At 47.3% G+C, this 12,459-nt stretch overlaps 1 protein-coding gene across 1 annotated transcript in view; it reads left to right on the forward strand.

Annotated features, from left to right (window-relative positions):
- The first annotated feature begins 633 nt into the window (after positions 1 to 633).
- The window catches only part of LOC141098015 (potassium channel, subfamily K, member 16-like), a 126,865-nt gene continuing 115,039 nt past the window's right edge, over positions 634 to 12,459 (forward strand). Inside the window, exon 1 of the mRNA XM_073585618.1 lies at positions 634 to 683. The gene's annotated coding sequence lies outside the window, so the exon portion shown is untranslated. The remainder of the gene's footprint in view (positions 684 to 12,459) is intronic.

The following is a 12,459-nucleotide window of genomic DNA, read 5'->3' on the forward strand; positions in this document are numbered from 1 at the left end:
TGCCGCAAGTAGGATGTAATGACATTACCATTAAAGTGGGGCGAGTAGAGTTAAAATCTCAAGGTCTGATAGTTGTAGACATTGATTGACGAGAATGTAACCCAATGCTGATCATAGGTACTAATGTGATTGAAAATTGTCTTGCCGAGGTTATTGTTTTGTTGCAACAGGTGACTGAGACTGCTGGTTCCAGTGAACAACGAGTCCTTGTAACTCCGCTGTGTTTGGACCTTGATTCACGGCGTTACTCTGCAGCTCTGCTTTAACCCTTTGCTCTTTTTCCCTCTAATGTGCTGGAATGCTGTTGTCAGTTATCTGTGTGGATGCTGCCCAGTGTCCGGCACCGCTGCATAGCCGTACATGCGTGCGTGGTTCCTCTGTGCTGCATGACCACCCGTGTGTGCGGTCCCTGGCAGCCACCCGTGGGTTAATAGGTCTGCTACACATTGCATGTCTTACCACGTGTGTTCAGGCTTCAGCTTCTACCAGGTGTTCTTTGCATTGCTGATTATGTTCCGTCTTGCTTAGGGCACGCGCGGCCACACCTCCCTTCCTTTTATCTGGAAAGGGTATGTGCTACAATTGCTGCTCCAGCCTATGGCTGTGTGGCAGCTCCTATATAAAGGTCCCTCCCCCTTTGGGGCATTGCCAGAGCTTCGCATTGAGTTCCTGAACCTTGCCATGTGAGTCTGTGTTCTACTCCTGCTCTGATTCTGTTCAGTTCTGGTGGAGCTGTTGCTCTTTATCCCTCTGTGAACTGTGTCTTGTATCTTGGCCTGCTCTGGGGGCATAATACCCAGATCGCCTTTCCTGGAGGCTGCATATCCAGGCCTGTCTGATTTGTGTCTTGTTTCTCCGCCTGCTCTGGGGGCAGTAATACCCAGATCGCCCTTCCTGGAGGCTGCATATCCAGGCCCCGTGTATGTTATGTGTTGTTTCCTGGATCCTGGCTCCTTCACCTGACCCTGTCTGAACTGAGCTTACTGTGTGATGTTCCTGAGGTCCTTTCGTGCCTTGAACCCTGTGCAGGGCCGGTTTTAGACAAAGTGGGGCCCTAGGCAAAAGTTTAAAGTGGGGCCCCAAATGTTAACATTGTAAAACCACACATTTAGGTTACAATACATGAGCAGGAAGTGGATACAGGTGGCAGAGGGGCCTGGAGCCAGTGCTGGCACTGTGGCCCCCATATTCAGGGGCCTTATATCGGTCAATGGGTCTGCCACTATTAGCATTACACAGGAGCGTGGCTAGGATCAGAAAAGATTGGAGGGCCAGGCCCCAAGACAAAGAGTTGTCCCCCAACCCCCTCTTAATTTTTTTTTAACACTGCAGATAACACAGCAGGGCTCCCAACTGTCCTGGATCCAGCGGAACAGTCCTGATTTTGACACTCCCACCCGATATCCAGGCCGGGATTGCAGTTTTCCCGCACTGCGAATCAGCCACCACGCCCACCTGTCATTTCAGAAGGGGCTGTGTACCGATCGCCATACAATTCCCTCTATGCATAGCACACTCCAGAACAGAAGCCCTCCCCGGCTCATGTGACCAGTCACATGACTCTGACCTCATCTTATGTAACACCAGAGATAGCAGTAATAACTCTTGGAGAACAGATAATGTAGTAGATGTCACCTGCAGTCCTATGTAACACCACAGATAGTCTTACTCTGAAACGCTATGGCTATGTTCACATGCATTTTTTTCAGTAGCCAAAACCTGTTCAATTGGCAGTAAAAATGTTGCGTTCAAAACACCTGTTTTTCAGCTTGTTTTCTGGGGTTATTTACACTTTTCTCAGCTTTTTTTAAAGTGAGGATGATTGCTTTGTCTACAGTATGTTTAAGGCCACGTTCACACGTTGAGTATTCGGTCAGTATTTCACATCAGTATGTGCAAGTCAAAACCAGGAGGGTGAGAAATCCAGAAGTGGTGACCTGTTTCTGTTATACTTTTCCTCTGATTGTTCCACTGCTGTTTCTGCATTACAAATCCTGATGTGAAATACTGACCAAATACTGAACGTGTGAATGACACTTAATAGTTTAATTCACCAAAACCATTTCAAAAATTGCAGCAAAAAATACCGATGCAATATCTGCAGCTTTCTTTTTTATTCTTTCATTGCTTTCTAAAGGTGAAAACACACTGAAAGAAGTGACACGTTGTAGATTTAAAAAGTGCTACAGTTCTGAAATTCAGTCTGAAAAAAATCAAGCGCATGCAGGAGATTTCGGAAATCTCATATGTTTTGCTGGCACTTTAAAAAGCCGCTCTTGGCCACGTTCATATGCAGAATTTCTGCAGCTTTTTCTTCTGCAAATAAGAAGCTTACAGCATTTTACAGCACAAGCAAAGACTGAGATTTTCAGAGATCTCCCGCACACCCTTTTATTTTCTCCTGACTGAATTTCACAACTGCAGCGTTCTTTAAATCTGCAGCGTGTCACTTCTTTCAGCAATTTTTTGCACCCGTAGAAAGCAATGAAAACGTTTTAGAAAATCTCACCCCTACCATGTACTGGACGCAGTGATTTCGCACGGTTCAGTGACCACATGTGGAATCACCTGCGTTCAAAAGATGGCAGCAGTTTAGACGGAGCATAAGTCCGCTACGTTCAAAGTGCTGCCATTTCCGGATCGTCTGCACATACCCTAAAAAATGTGCATTTTGAAAGCAGTGTTTTTACTGCCAAGAGAGCCAGCTTTAACATAGTAACATAGTTTTGAAGGCTGAAGGAAGACCTTATGTCCATCTAGTTCAGCCTATTTTTAGTGCAGCTGTTCTGCATTGTTGATCATGGGGAAGGCAAAAAACCCACAGAGTAGAAGCCAATTTTCTCCATAGGGAAAAAAATTCCTTCCCCTAAGCTGCGTCAACCATCTACCTATAATATTATGTTATTCGTAACCTTCTATACTGTTGCTCACAAGAAAAGCATCCATTCCTTTCTTAAATTCATTCAGTGAGTTGGCCATCACCACTTCCTCAGGAAGAGAATTCCAGAGCCTCACTGCTCTTACCATGAAGAACCCTCTTTTAAGCTGGTGCAGAAATTGTCTTTCCTCCAAACGAAGAGAATGCCCCATTGTTCTTGTCACAGTCCTTGGTACAAACAGTTCATTGGAGAGATCTCTGTATTGCCCTCTGATATACTTGTGCATATATATTAAGTCTCCCCTAAGTCTTCTCTTTTATAGAGTAATTAGACCTAATTTTGATAACCTTTCTGGGTATTGTAGTAAACCAACTCCATTTATCATTTTAGTAGCCCGCCTTTGAACCCTTTCAAGTTCAGTAATGTCTTTCTTGAGCACCGGCGTCCAAAATTGCACACAATACTCCAAGTGTGGTCTGACGAGTGATTTGTACAGAGGGAGAATTATGTTTTCATCTCGTGTCCCCAGGCATCTTCTAATGCATCCCATGACCCTATTTGCTTTGGAGGCAGCTGCCTGACACTGTGCACTCCAATTTAGCTTCTTATTGACTAAGATGCCTAAGTCTTTTTCCATGTCTGATTTCCCCAGCAGTTTCCCATTTAGTAAGTAATTGTAGCATCAGTTTCTCCTTCCCATGTGCATAACCTTACACTTATCTGTGTTAAACCTCATTTGCCATATTTCAGCCCAATTCTCCAATTTACTCAAATCTGTCTGTAGTTGCAAACTGTCCTCCTTTGTGTTAACTACCTTACATAGTTTTGCATCATCTGCAAATACTGATATTTTACTGTGTAAGCCATCCACTAGATCATTAATAATTTTTGGGCTGCAAAAAAAAAAGGCACCAAAAACGCTGATTCCTATGCAAACCTGTACTAGTACTATATATATGTATGGTTTACCCTTGTTATTTCACATGGGAAGTCATTTATTTCTATATCATAAATCCCCTGATTCAGCAGACAATATCCTTGTCATGTCATCCAGACAGTAGTGACAGGAGGTCGCCCTGTCACATTACAAGCAGTGATAAGTGACTGTGGTCAGAGCTGATGCTGATCGCTGCTGTATGTGGCTGTGAATCCTGATCCTACAGCAATCAGCACAGAGCTCTGGGACCACAGTGAGTAAATCACTGCACTTTGACCTGATATTGCTGCTCTTACCAGGTTCTGTGGCTTCACTTAGGCATATCCATTCTCAGGTCAGTGCTAGGAGCAGCCATGACACAGGACGAGACATGGAGCTGCAGTCATCTGCTGTGCTGTAATCGGACCCTCCCCCTCACTCTCAACTTTTAACCTAACTGCAGGGAGAGACAGGGGGGCTCAAGGGGCTTTGCGAGAGACACTCCAAGACTTCAGAGCAATGCACAGTGTTATTCACTGCTGTACACCCTCTGGGCACTTCATAAATGGACTGCAGATGCAGGGGGCCCCCTTTGTAGGTGGGGGCCCCAGGCATCTGCCTGGTCCAAACGCTGGCCCTGACCCTGTGCCCAGTGACCGAGAATCTTTGTTAGGTGACTTTCCATGATCTAACCTGGGTTCATCTAGGAAGTAGGAGTCCAGTGTGTCCGCTGAGTTTATGCTACTCAGTACTCAGCTGGGGATTCGGTGCAATTCCCTGCCGGCTCCGGTCCAACCCGGCAGGGTTTGCACCAGACCGCTTGGGTTCTTTTCTAGGTCGCTTCCAGATGTCCGGAGCCTGACGACCGTGGTCTCTCATCCGGAGCCTGTCGTCCACGGCCTGATGTCTGGTGTCTGACGACTCCTTCCAGATGTCCACCAGATGTTCTGATGTACACCTGGCGTCCAGATGTCCTGATGTCTACCTGATGTCCACCAGATGTCCTGAAGTCTGATGTCTTCCTGATGTCCACCTGGTGCCCCGATGTCCGACCCGGAGTTCTCATGTCCACCTGGCGGCCAGATGTCCTGATGTCCACCTGATGTCCTGATGTCCACCCGGCGTCCAGATGTCCTGATGTCCACCAGATGTACTGATGTCCACCAGATGTCTGATGTCTTCCTGATGTCCACCTGGTGCCCCGATGTCTGACCCGGTGTCCTGATGCCCGCCTGGTGCCCTGATGTCCACTCCATGTTCCTGTTGTCCACTCCGTGATCCTGAGGCCACTCCATGATCCTGATGTCCGCTTCGTGTTCCTGATGTCCGCTCTGTGATCCTGATGTCCACTCCGTGTTCCTCATGTCCACTCCGTGTTCCTGATGTCCTCTCCGTGATCCTGATGTCCTCTCCGTGATCCTGATGTCCACTCCGTGATCCTGATGTCCGACCTGAGTCCGGATGTCTCTCTGAGTTCTGATGTCCAGCCTGCGTCCAGATATCCAGTCCGTAATTCTCGTGGTCCAAGTTGTGCTCTTAAGCCGGTCCCGTTCTCCTTCCTGGATGGAATCCTCTTCCATGGTTTCCGGGAGTTTCCAGCTCTGCTCCCTGGTGACGGTCCCACCTGCGAGTCCTGGATCTGACCAGCCTATGCCCGGTGCTGTAGTGCCACCACTCCTGGACCTGCGCTATCCGAGCCCTGTTCTGTTGTCCTGCCGATTCCCTGGGGTCTTACCCGTGATGACCTCTGCCATCATCTGAAGTCCGCCTGTGGTCGGCGTCTGACGTTCTCCTGCTGTGCCTGTGCTATGCCTGTTGCCATACATGCATGCGTGGATCTGCTGCGCTGCATGATCACCCGCACATGCGGTCCCCCCTGGTAAGCCCATGCCAGACAACCCTGGACCCCGTCAACCCATGATGACCTCCTGCTTCGCCTGTCAACCTGAGATGGGTTTCCTTCATGATGTGCATATTCCGGAACCTGGTGTTTCTATGTTTTTGCCTTATTTCAGTAAACTTTATTTTTTCTTCATACCTGAAGTTGTGTGGTGTCTTTTAGTCCTGCTTATGGCCATCTTGTCCACAAGCTCAGCTGCCACAGACCCCGGTCGCTACCCTTCCCTAGTCCGGGTAGGTCCGGGTCCCCCCTGTCGTCCAGTGGGTCCACATTCCACGACCGCCTTGGACGCATACCCCGTCGTCGTTATAGCTCGACGACACGGGAGCATTGGCTGTAAGCCACGCTGCGTCCGCAATCGTAACAGTCCTGCAGAAGGAGATCAAGGCCCTGATGCAAAGACAGCAGGTAGAACTCTGTGGCGGAGAAATTGGCAGCGTCAGAGTGAGTGATTCTTTCCCCATTGCGATACACCCCAGATGTGAAATGTTAATTTGGTGTTGGGCAGCCATAGGCCTCAGAGGAAAAGATTACCAAGCATTGGTAGAGCCAGTGCACTCTGATAGCCAGCCCACTGTCCTGACAGCCAGAGGGGTAGTTGATGTCCGCAAAGGGAGAGTACCTGTACGCCTCTTGAATTGTGGGGAAGAGGAGGCCACAATATCTCGGTATGCCTAAGTTGCTAAGCTGCTTACTGTCAGTAACAATGCAATATGGGCAGCAGAGCCCTTGGTCTCATCCGACCAGGTGGAGGACAATGGCTTTGTAAAGCAGCTGGAGGAGTGGTGTCAGCAGCTGCAGGTGGGAACTGACTCCACCCCTTCATACCAAAAGAATGGGGTTTTCCAAGTGACTCAGGAGTATGAGCGAGTATTCAGTAAACACCCTCTAGACTTTGGGAAGGCAAAAGGGGTTCAACACCATATCCCCACTGGAGATCATCCACCCATTAAAGAAAGGTACCGGCCTACACCCCCAAAACAATACCAATGTGCCAAAAGTATGTTGCGGGAAATGAAGGAGGCTGGGGTGATCAGAGACAGTTGTAGCCCCTGGGCAGCTCCAATAGTCTTTGGAAAAAGAAAGATGGTACCATGAGAATGTGTGTTGATTACAGAAAAATTAACAGCATTACACATAAGGATGCCTACCCATTACCCAGAATTGAGGAGTCATTAGCCGCACTTAAAACTGCTAACTATTTTTCCACCTTAGATCTCACTAGTGGGTATTGGCAGGTTCCCGTGGCAGAGGCAGACAAGGAGAAAACAGCATTTACTACCCCAATGGGTCTCTGTGAGCTCAACTACATGCCGTTCGGGGTCTGCACCGCCCCTGGGACATTTCAACGGCTAATGGAGTGCTGTCTTGGACACAAGAACTTTGAGACAGTCCTGTTGTACCTTGATGATGTCATTGTTTTCTCCAAGACTTATGAAGACCATCTGAAGCACCTGGCTGAGGTGTTTGAAGCCCTGTCCAACTTTGGCCTGAAAGTGAAGCCTTCCAAATGCCACCTCCTGAAGCCCAAGGTACAGTACCTCAGCCATTTAGTGAGTGCAGAAGGTGTGGCACCGGATCCAGACAAAGTCACTGTCATCTGGGACTGGCAGAAGCCCAGCAACCTCCATGAGGTACGTCAATTCCTTGGGTTGGTAGGCTACTACCGAAGGTTCATCAAAGGCTTCACTGAAATAGCCATGCCTATGCAAAATCTTCTGGTGGGCCAGCCCAAGAAGGCCAGGAAGAAGAGTCCTATATTTGAATGGAATGAAGAACTGGAGAGGTCCTTCACTCGACTGAAGATGGCTCTCACAGGAGATGAAGTTCTGGCCTACCCAGATTATGACCAACCATTTGTTTTGTATACTGATTCCAGCAACGTGGGACTGGGAGCAGTACTGTCACAGGTACAGAATGGCAAAGAAAGAGTGATCTCCTATGCCAGCAGGAAGCTTCGTCCCACTGAAAGAAACGCTGACAACTACAGTTCCTTCAAACTGGAGTTCCTTGCCATAGTCTGGGCTGTGACGGAATGATTCAAGCTTTACCTAGCTTCAGCCAAGTTTACCATTTATGAGGGAAAGCTGTGCCGGAGGAGTATCAATGCCCGCACTCATGAGTTGGTCTGGCAAGTGGTAGTCCCAAAGAGGGAGGCATCAATGGTCTTGGAAGCATATCACAATGGAGCTGGACACTTCGGATGGAAGAAGTTGGAGGCCTTGCTCCGGGAGAGATTCTACTGGGCTGGTATGAGGAAGGCCATTGAGAATTGGTGCCGGGAGTGTGGACAATGCAACCTGCGCAGGAAGGACCATAAGAGCCAGCGAGCTCCTTTGCAACCAATAATAACCAAACAACCACTTGAGTTGGTCGCCCTGGACCATGTGAAGCTGGTCCAAAGCCGTTCAGGCTACGTTTATGCTCTTACCATCGTTGACCACTGCTCGAGATTCCTGGTAGTCGTGCCTGTCAAGGATCAAACAGCCAGGACAGCAGCCAGAGCATTCCAACAGCACTTTTGTCGACCACATGGATACCCCGAGTGAGTGCTTACAGATCAAGGCCCAGCTTTTGAGGCAGAAGTGTTCCAGGAATTCTGTAACTTGTACGGTTGCAAGAAGATCAGGACAACACCGTACCATCCACAGACCAATGGCATGTGTGAAAAGATGAATCAGGTGGTGATCGATCTACTGAAGACCTTGCCTTTGGAAGAGAGGAATCTGTGGCCAGAGAAGTTGCCAGATCTGGTCGACCTCTACAATCACATTCCTGTGAATTCCACCAACTGCACTCTAGCCTACCTAAAGAGAGCGAGGCCTGGCAAGCTGCCTATTGATTTGGATATGGGAGTCCTGACACCTGAAGTGACATCACCAGATGCTGAATGTCAATACAGAGAGGCAGCAGCAGTACGGTAGAGTACAAGAGTGTGTAGAAAAGAGTCTAGCTCAGGCGAGACAAAAACAAGAAAAGAACTACAATCAACATGCACCTGCAGTTCCCTTGTCACCAGGAGAACAAGACCTAAAGAGGAAAAGAAGTATGCATAAATGGGATGACCAATGGGAAGCTGAACCCTACACCGTGCTACCATCAAACTTTGACAACACCAAAGTGTGCCTTATCAGTAAGGATATGCAAATAAAGTCTGTGAAGCCTCATTTAAGAGTCTCAAACACGGGACTAGCCAGATCTTCCTCCAGGGAAGGACCCAGCCAAGGAGTGGCTCCTTTCGGAAACCACCATTACCACCATATTAAGTGGCCCTTTAAGTCAATATCCAGCTCTTTACGAGTTTACAGATATGACAAGGGAAATACCAAGGCCAGGTATCCAGGTATTCTGGCTAGGTGGGAGCAATGCCTAGTAGAACAACAACACGAAACAATCACTGACAGCCAGGATCCTACTCCACACTGATGAGGGGCAACACCCCGAAACAGCTGTCTGTGAATGGATACCTGGCCTTGGTATTTCCCTTGTCATATCTGTAAACTCGTAAAGAGCTGGATATTGACTTAAAGGGCCACTTAATATGGTGGTAATGGTGGTTTCCGAAAGGAGCCACTCCTTGGCTGGGTCCTTCCCTGGAGGAAGATCTGGCTAGTCCCATGTTTGAGACTCTTAAATGAGGCTCCACGGACTTTATTTGCATATTCATATTTCCCAGGGAGCATTGCACCTAGGATTTCACTGATTGAGCGCCTTTGCCAGCTGCTGCAGTGTTTTCATTGACTGGTCTCCCTGAGGTCAGTGATTGTTTCGTGTTATCAGTAAGGATGGAGGAGAAACCTCATCAGCAGTGTCGAGGGATCATCTGAAACTGTGCCCTGCCCAACTAAAGGACAGAATGGAAGAGCAAAACAACCTTTAGCCCATAGAGGAAGAAGAAGAAGAAAAGGTCAGCACTATACTCGGAGAATTCCCTGTAAATTGGACTAGAGCGATTCAAGCCATAGTGGTGCCAGTTTTGACCTTTCCTCAACTGGTAGTGCAAGAAGAAGTGACTCAAGACCACCCTGAAAACCAGCAAGTACAAGCAGCGGATGCTACACCAGCAGTGGAACAAGAGTATTCTCACCCTGCCAGTGGTGAATCTGTCATGCCCACAGTGAGTAGAAGTGGTCCTAGGAAATCTAGTATTCCTGTGCTATGCAGAACCAACAGTAATGTAGCCAGTACAACACACACTACACCAGTAGTAGTTAACACAAGGCATCCAGTAAGGTCCCCAACAACACCAGTAGGTCTGTCCATAGTACCAAAGGTATTCCACTCTTAAGGTTCTGCATATAGATTAGATTTGTAATTGTTAATCTGTAAATATGCAACGTTTCAAGTTTTGTGCCTACAGAGACTCTGTAAGACTTTTTGGATATTTTATTTTGTTTCAATGGACAGCTGGACCACAGGACAATGTGTGGTCAAAACTAATTTGTATATAGTTTATCAACTGGCTCAGGAATTGGACCATGGACATTGACGCATGGACTAATCGTCATCAGGGCTATTTTTGAGCTTTGGTTTTTGTAATTTTTCATTTTTTTAAAATCCTGTTACATTTATAATTGTTCATTTGTTTATATGTTTACATGTTTTCTCTTCAGTCCGGGAGTACTGAATTGCACTAGGGGGGAATGTGGCGCCCCCAGTAGTATGGTCACCACAGTGGCATTGCCTTCCTCCTAGGGAGTGTGATGTAATGCTTGGAAGCAATTAAGGATCTCTCTGGCAGTTAATTACAACACACAACACAGCTCCCACTCCAGGCCAGCAGAGGGAGCTCTGAACCCAAAACTGGGGGAAGAGCTGCTCTCTGAGAGCCAGGAAGGGGAAATTGGGAGTTTGTGTGAGGAGGGCAACATGTGTGGACGTGAGGCGAGGAGCTGGGAGATTGAGCAGAGAGTTCAGGCTCATTCCCAGCTATAGCGCATGATCTGGAGCCCGGTATCCAAGGCTGTATGGACACTGATGGTCCTGCAACAGAAACTGGAGGAATAGGAAGCTGTAAATGCTCTATTCCCACATAAGACTTGGAGGCACAACAGTTACGTGTGAGCCAGAAGAAGAGGGCTACAGCTGTCTGCCATACGAGGGAGTTCTAAAGAGAATAAAGCAAGTGGAACGTCAGTGTAACACAGTACTGCAAGTACCTAAAAATAAGCGCTAGGAAGGAGACTACACAACCCATCTGCCTAGGGAGATTCCTAAGTTGCTTCCAGGCTAGCCAGCTCCTGTGCCATCTGTAATCTGGACCCTGGACTGCATTTGCCAAGAAAAGTAAAGGTAAAGAAACTGCACTCTGTTGTGTCCATGCCTTCTTCCTGCAAACTCTCCAGCACTGCTACATCTCTGTGCCAAACACTACACCCTCTTCCTCAACACCTACACTCTTCATCTACTCTGCCCTGGGACTACAGCCCTGCCTGTGGAGGGCTCCATTATTGCTGCACCACACCATCTGTCCCAGAGGATCTGTCTGCAGCGTCGGCTTAACACCTTCATTGCCGAACACCACAGGTGGCGTGACAAATCATTCACTCTCAACCCCTTTTACATGGACGCCCAGGGCCACGGACCGAGTCACCGCTACTGTGACACTTCCCTCTGAGATACCGGCCCGGTACCGAGTACCCCACTGCCCTGGTGGGCGATCCATCTGTATGGAAAATTGTCAATCTCCATCTATTTGTATAGGGACTGACACACGCTGTCTCTGTCTAGTTTTGACCCTAATCAAACAGCAGATATACGAAACTGAAAAGCGGACAGCACTCTAAGGTGTAGGTCTGGAAAAATGGAAAAACTCCTTGGCTTGTTCTTCCAGAGTCACACACAGATAGCTTCTATTTGTCTGTGATACCAGTAGGTACACTGTAGTGTGTGAGGAGCGTACACCGCTATATGGTGTGTGAAAAAATGAACACTCAGTAACTCACCAGGACAAAATAATAAAAGTTGGAGTGCTTTGAAAAAAGCAGTTTGAACAGCAGTGTGCACACAGCAATGCAGCTAGCAGGTAGCCTTAAAAGGTAGCCTAATCACCACCAGCGCTGCTGCACACAACAAAAATCCTCCCCTTTCACTGCACACTAACTGAACAGTGAAAAGCGCTATCAGCAGAAGCAGTTTTTTTTCTTCTCCCCTGCCTAACGCTCTCCCTGTTCAGAATCAGCAGCAGCACCTCTCCCTATTCTAAGATCGGCAGAAGTAAGATGGCGGTCGAAACCCGACTTTAGCTAAAGTTGGCTATTTTTGAATTTGACCAACCCGTTTCTCTCAACTTTATCTCTGGTATCTAGGATCAATTGTGTTGAACCTCTCAAATACGAAGGCAATGCGATAACATGGCATTGTAAGTACAGATTATTGAAGATGATAGGATGTGCCGGAGGATTTTTTGTGTTTTTTTGTGGATTTTAGGTGATAGAATATGGCTTGATTAGGGCAAGTACTGGTGAGAAAAAGCTTTTCTTTTTTATTTATTATTTTGACTCTATATGCTTCATTGATGAGCAAAGAGTACTCTTTTTGAAATTCTTTTGAGGGATCATTGGAGATCACTTTGCATTAATTAGTGTCTGATAGGATATTTTTTGCCTCTTGAATATAATCATCCACATTCTGCAGTATTACTCCCCCCTCCTTCTTCCGCTTGTCTTGTAACAATTTTGTTATTAGTTTGTAACCGTTTGAGTGCAACTCTCTCCTTTCTCTTCAAATTACTAAAATTACCAAAATTTTTATTGATATCATCA

Source organism: Dendrobates tinctorius, unplaced genomic scaffold (genome assembly GCF_039654945.1).
Source record: "Dendrobates tinctorius isolate UK_male_01 unplaced genomic scaffold, ASM3965494v1 ptg000010l, whole genome shotgun sequence".
NCBI classification, from domain to species: Eukaryota; Metazoa; Chordata; class Amphibia; order Anura; family Dendrobatidae; genus Dendrobates; species Dendrobates tinctorius.